The sequence below is a fragment of the Myotis davidii genome, unplaced genomic scaffold, assembly GCF_000327345.1.
Source record: "Myotis davidii unplaced genomic scaffold, ASM32734v1 scaffold805, whole genome shotgun sequence".
In the NCBI taxonomy this organism is placed as follows: domain Eukaryota; kingdom Metazoa; phylum Chordata; class Mammalia; order Chiroptera; family Vespertilionidae; genus Myotis; species Myotis davidii.
The window spans coordinates 325,634-332,717 of record NW_006296430.1 but is presented as its reverse complement, the minus strand read 5'-3'; the positions used below and the strand labels follow the sequence as shown (position 1 = coordinate 332,717).

General features: G+C 38.5%; 1 protein-coding gene across 4 annotated transcripts in view; it reads left to right on the top strand.

Moving 5' to 3' along the window:
* LATS2 (large tumor suppressor kinase 2) overlaps positions 1-7,084 on the top strand; it is a 73,217-nt gene that overhangs the window by 17,479 nt on the left and 48,654 nt on the right. The window lies entirely within an intron of this gene.

Below are 7,084 nucleotides of genomic sequence, written 5' to 3'. Positions count from 1 at the left end.
TTCTATTTCATCAGTTGTTAGTGGCCTATTCAGTTTTCTGTTTCTTCCTGATTCAGTTTTGGGAGATTGTATTTTTTCTAGGAATTTGTCCATTTCATCTACACTGTCCAGATTGTTTTCTTGTTTATCCCTTCAAGGAACCAGTTCTTGGTTTCACTCATCTTTTGTATTTTTTCTTTTTTTTGTCTCTATGTCCTTTATTTCAGCTCTAATCTTTATTATTTCCTCCTTTCCACTTACTCTGGGCTTTTCTTGTTCTATTTGTAATTCTTTAAGTTGTAGGGTTAAATAATTTATTATTAATTTTATTTTATTTTATTGAGGTAGTTCTGTAGTGCTATGACTTGCCTCTCAGGACTGCTATTGCTGTGTCCCAGCAATTTGGGGTTGTTGTGTGTTCGTTTTCATTTGTCCAAGAATTTTTTTAAATTTTTTTCTTGATCTCATTGGTAACCGTTCATTGTTTAATAACATGCTATTTAGCCTCCATGTATTTGAATGTTTTGGGTTGTTTTTATTGTAGTTGATTTCTAATTTCATTCCACTGTGATCTGAGAAGATGCTTGTTATGATTTTAATCTTCTTGAACTTGTAGAGGCTTTTTTTGCGTCCTAGCATGTGGTCTACCTTTGTGAATGACCCATGAGCAATTGAGAAGATTGTATATTCTGCATCTTTGGGGTGAAATATTCTATAAATGTCAATTAAGTCCATCTGATCCAGTGTGTCCATTAGAGTCACTGTTTCCTTGTTAATTTTTTGTCTGGAAGATCTATGCAGTGAAGTCAGGAGGTGTTAAAGTCCCCTACTATGCCAGTATTGCTGTTGATCTCTCCCTAAAAGTCTTCTAGAAGTTTTTTATATATATTGAGGAGCTTCTATATTGGGTGCTTATATGTTTACCTGCATTATAGCCTTTTATTGGATCAATCCCTTTAGTATATGTAATGATCTTTGTTGTCTCTTGTGATGGCCTTCATTTTGAAGTCTATTTTGTCAGATATGAGTATTGCTACCCCACCACATTTTTTCCTTTCCATTTGCATGGAATATTCCTTCCCATCCCTTCACTCTCATCCTGTGTCAGTCTTTTGTTCTGTGGTGGTGTCTTATAGCCAGCATATAGTTGGGTAATGCTTTGTATCCATTCAGTACCCTATGTTTTTGATTGGAGCATTTAATTCATTTGCATTTAAGGTTATTATTAATAGGTACTTATTTATTGCCATTTTAATTCTGTATGCCTAGGTTTCTCTCTCTATTTCTTCTCATTACATCATCCCTTTTAATTCTACCTTGATGGTGATGAACTTCTTTAGCCTTCTTTTTTTTTTTTGTCTGGGGAGCTCTTTATTTCACCGTCTATTTTGAATGATAGCCTTGTTGGATATAGTAATCTTGGTTTCAAATCCTTGCTCTCCATTACTTTGAGTACTTCATGCCATTGCCTTCTTGCTTGTAGAGTTTCTGAAGAGAGATCATATGACAGCCTTACGGGAGCTTCTTTTCAGGTAACAGTTTGCTTTTCACTTGCTGCCTTTCAGATGATCTTTTTGTCTTTGATTTTTGGCATTTTAATTATGATATGTCTGGGCGTTGGCCTGTTTAGGTTCCTCTTTCTTGGGACTCTCTGTGCCTCCTGAACTTGTCTGACTTTTTCCTTCACCAGGTTGGGGAAATTTTCTGCCATTATTTCTCAAACACATTTTCTATATTAATGGGTCACAACATGAGGAACTGTATTTAAAGGGCCAGAAGGTTGAGAACCACTGTCTAATGTGTTCTTTATTTGTTCTATCTTGTTCGTTATTTTTGTTTTCATATTTACTATATCTTTTATCATGCTGTTGAGCATCTTTACCATCATTATTCTGAACTCTAGATCAGATAAATTTCTTATCTCCATTTCATTTATCTTTTCTTCTGGAAAATTCTCTTGTTCTGTCATTTCAGGGTTGTTGTATGTTTTTTAATTCCAGAATCGAACCTGGGACCCTTCAGTCCGCAGGCTGACGCTCTATCCACTGAGCCAAGCCGGCTAGGGCTGTTGTGTGTTTTTTTAATCTCCTCATTTTGGATGCCTGAGTGGGTTTGTGACTGTGTATTAGGTAGATCTGCTGCACCTCTCAGTCCTTACTGCAAAACAGAATCAAACATTGTTTCAGACTAATTAGATCAAGAAAGACTCAAGGTCTCGAGAGACCCCCCCTCTGCCTGCAGACTGATTGGATTCAGTATTGAGTAGCCCTCAGGCAATCATCACAGGTGTGGCAAGAGTTTTGCCAACAGGGGTGGGGCAATTGCTTCTGCCTAGAGCAGTGATGGCGAACCTTTTGAGCTCAGTGTGTCAGCATTTTGAAAAACCCTAACTTAACTCTGGTGCCATGTCACATATAGAAATTTTTTGATATTTCAACCATAGTAAAACAAAGATTTATATTTTTGATATTTATTTTATATATTTAAATGCCATTTAAGAAAGAAAAATTAACCAAAAAAATGAGTTTGCGTGTCACCTCTGAATGCGTGTCATAGGTTCGCCATCACTGGCCTTGAGGCTAATTCTTATTCTCAGTCTTTTTTTAAAAAAGTATATTTTATTGATTTTTTACAGAGAAGAAGGGAGAGGGATAGAGAGTTAGAAACATTGATGAGAGAGAAACATCGATCAGCTGCCTCCTGCACACTCCCCACTGGGGATGTGCCTGCAACCAAGGTACATGCCCTTGACCAGAATCAAACCTGGGACCCTTGAGTCCGCAGGCTCTATCCACTGAGCCAAACTGGTTAGGGCTATTCTCAGTCTCTTAATGGGCCTCGGAAATTCCACACTGTGGGGCAAGGTGATTTTCCAATAGGGTGGGTCGACTGTCTTCTCCCCAGCAAAGCCATCTGGACAGCAAATGACTGTGTGAGAAAGATGACCTCCACAGTGTGAGGGAATGACTCAGGCCAGGAAACTGGGGTGTCTTCCTTCTACGCTTTAACCACAGAGCCCCCTACCCTGGCTTCTGCTTACACTGGTCAATCTGCTCTGCCCTTCCACCTGCCAGAACAAAAGGTGAGTGGCTGCATATGGAATTTTGTATGTTCACCCTTTAAGAGTATGCCTGCATTTTCAGCCATCTCTCCCTGGCAGACAGCAACCCTGCTGTTTTTCACAGCCAGATGTTATTTGGACACCTCTCTCAGTTCTGGTGCTCTCTGCTGGGGGGCCCAGCTTGAAGATTAGACCCCAGATCCCCCACAGCTGAGATATCTCTCTGGAACTTCAGCTTCTGTTTGTGGGAGCCTGTCCAGCCCTGGCTCCTTCTACCAGACTCTATTCAGACTCCACTTTCCGTCCTTGGTTATCAGAGTTCTCTCCAGCTAGTCTTCAGCTGATTATTCAGGATGTTGTTTTGTATTTTAGTTGTAATTCCCGTTTGGTACTAAGAGCATGTGTGTGCACCATCCACTTACTCTGCTACCATTTTTAATCTTCTCTATTTTCATTTTTAACATCTGCATTTTATTCCATATTCAAAATAGATGTTCTATGATTTATTGCAAATAACTGATGTTAAAAGGCAAACTGAGGCATATTGAGAATTTTAAGATTTTGAGCCAAAATTGATTTGAATTGGGCAGCACCTAACTGGAAGTGGTTTAGGGGTGTTTCACCCCCTGGGGCTAGGGAGAGACATTTATATATATTATTATTTTATTGATTTCAGAGAAAAAGGTAGTGGGAGATAGAATCATCAATGATGAGAGAGAATCATCAATTGGCTGGGCTGCCTCCTGCATACTCCTTACTGGGGATCGAGCCCACAACACAGGCATGTGCCATAACGGTGAATCGAACTGTGATCTCCTGGTTCATAGGTCGACATTAAACCTTCAACCACTGGTTGGGCCTGGGAAAGACTTTTTTTGATTGATTGTCCTTAAGTTTTGGTGTTTTAACTTTGCAGCACTTACAGCTTAGGTTTGAGTTTGTCTACATGGGCTGCTGAGGCATTAGAACTACCTCAGTCTGATGGCCTCATCATTTAATTAATTTAACACTGGTAATGAACAACCTTCTGCATAACTCTTTATGGATATCACTAACTTCCTAAAATGTATTTATATTCTAAAATTTAGAATAAATTTTAGACATGGAATTTTTAAGGCAAGTGATGAGAACATTTTTACAGTTTTTATTTGTATCACCAAGTTTCTTTTTAAAATTATTAAATTGCACTCGTATTTCCAACTTGGCCAACAATGAATACTATTACTACTACAAAGAAAACAAGTTTTTGTCAATTTAATAGTTCTGTATTCTTTTTTTAAAATTAAGGTATAATTGACATACAATACTATATTAGTGCCAGGCGTAAAACATAATGATTCGATATTTATGTATGTTGTGAAATGATCACTATGGTAAGTTTGGTTAACATCCATTATCACACAGTTACACATTTTTTACTTGTGATAAGAACTTTTAAGATCTTTCTTAGCAACTTTCAAATATACAATGCAGTATTATTAATTACAGTCACCGCACTGTACATTATATCCCCATTACTTACTCATTTTATAACTGGAAGTTTGTACCTTTTGTCCCCTTCACTCATTTCTCCCACCCTCTCCCCCCTGCCTCTAGCAATCAATAATCTGTTCTGTGTATCTGTGAGTTTAGGTTTTAAAAAAAATTTTTTTAAGATTTTTTTGTTCGTTTGTTTTTTGTTAATCTTCACCCAAGGATATTTTCCCCGTTGATTTTTTTTTTTTAGAGAGTGGAAGGGGAGTGAGGGAGAGAGAGAAAGAAACACTCATGAAAAGAGACACATTAATTGGTTGCCTCCCGCATGCACCCCAACCGGGACGGGATTGAACCTGCAACCCTTCCATGGGAGGGCAGATGCTCTAATCATTTAGCAACACTGGGCAGGGCAATATTTTTGTTGTTTTAAGATCATATGATATTTGTCTTTTTCTGTCTGACTTATTTCCCTTAGCATAATGCCCACAGGGTCCATCCATGTTGTTGCAAGTGGCAAGATTTCATTCTCTTTTATGTCTGAATAATATTCCTGATATGTATCACATCTTCTGTATCCATTCATCTTAGAAAACGTAGGTTGCTTTTATATCTTGGCTGTTGTAATAATGCTGCAATGAAATGGGGATGCAGGTATCTTTTTGAGTTAGTATTTTCATTTTCTTCAGATAAATACACACAAGTGGAATTGTTGGGTCATAAGATAATTCTTTTATATATATATATATGCAATGGGTTTTTTTCTGATTTTAGAGAGGAAGGGAGAGGGAGAGAGAAATAGAAATATGATTGATGAGAGAGAATCATTGATTGGCTGCCTCCTGCATGTCCCCCACCAGGGATTGAGCCCACAACCCGGGCATATTGCCCTGTCCAGGAATTGAACCGTGACCTCCTGGTTCACAGGTCAACCACTGAGACATGCAGGTCAGGAAAGTAATTCTTTTTTTAATTTTTAGAGGACCCTCCACACTGTTTTCCATAGTGGCGGCACCGATTTACATTCCCACCAACAGTGCATGAGGGTTCTCTTTTCTCCACATCCTTGCCAATACTTGCTGTTTCTTGTCTTTTTGATAATGTGCATTCTAAGAGGTGTGAGGTCATATCTCATTGTGGTTTTCATTTGTATTTCCCTAATGATTAGTGATATTGAACATTTTCTTATGTGCATGTTGGCCATCTATATGTCTTCTTTGGAAAAATGTCTATTTGGATCCTCTGCCCATTTTTAGTTGAAGTATTTTAGGCTATTGAGTTGTATTAGTTTGTTATATATTTGGGATATTAACCCCTTATCAGATATATGACTTGCAAATATTTTCTCTTATTCAATAGGTTGCCTTATCATTTTTATGGTTTGTTCTGTATTCTTAATTGTGACAGCAATAGCTATGTGCTAACAAAAAGAGGGAGAGAAAGGAAGAGGGAGAAGGGAGGAGAGAGAAAGAGAGTGAGAGAGAGAGAGAGAAACACTGATGTGAGATAGAAACATGGATTACACGCATTGAGGCCTGGAGATCGAACCCAAAACCTGGGTATATGCCCTGATGGAGAATGTAATCCACTCCAACCACTGAGTCACACTGGCCAGAGCTACCCTTGTGATTTTGACATATATTTGGCCAGTTATGACAGTAGAAGAATTATTAATCATATGGCACAAATAAAGGTTGTTTTGTATAAAAGTAAATGATTAACAGTGACAAAATTTCCCCAGCCAACAAGTAAACATGCAATGTAAATTGAACCACACTTCATGTGGTTTATAAAAGCTTTTATTTATCATAGTGTCATTGTAAAGATAGTGGCATTTGGCATCTAGGAGGCCCAAGAATGTGGCCAAGCATACTGGAGCGGATCAGCCTCTGTGCCAGCCATTAACCTCCAGTTACTTAGAGGAGGCTTCAGGCTAATGCATGCCTGTTGCCTCTCCTTCCCTACTCCTTGCTAAAGGCTTCATTTGACATGAAATGAATGCTGTTTTGCATTCCCACTGTCTTGCTGGTGTTTTTGGCTGGAAATATTAGCATAAGAGGTCCCAACCTGTAGCTGGGGATCTGTTAGTAAATCTTGATATGCTTGTTTACAATCTGCCATATTTTCGTCCATTCCTTTTGGGCTAAAGCTTCTGGGATCCCTCAGAAAAAGGGGTTTCAAGGTGGCAAAAGCTTTGGCCTTTTTTCAGAATTTTACTGGTAGGTTCAGAAATCTCTCCTGTGGCATGAAGGGTGTATGCTCCCTTGTCTTTCCATTTACTCTCTTTCTTCACATCTCTGTCTCTTCATGAAAGGCTGAAAGTAGTTCCTAAAAAAAGGTTGGGACCTCTTAGACTTGTTTTTTACTTCGTCTCTACTTTAGGCATTATGTTAATGAGTGCTTCCCCCCTGAAACTGCTATTTTTCCCTCCTAAGTAGCTTTCAAATCTGTCTTTTCATTGCTAATAACCTGTATATGTGGATTCTTCTAAGTATTCTCCCTGACCCGGTGTTTCTTCCAATGAACTTTTCTTAAAACGAGGACATTAGTCACTGTCTTGGTAACCATTGC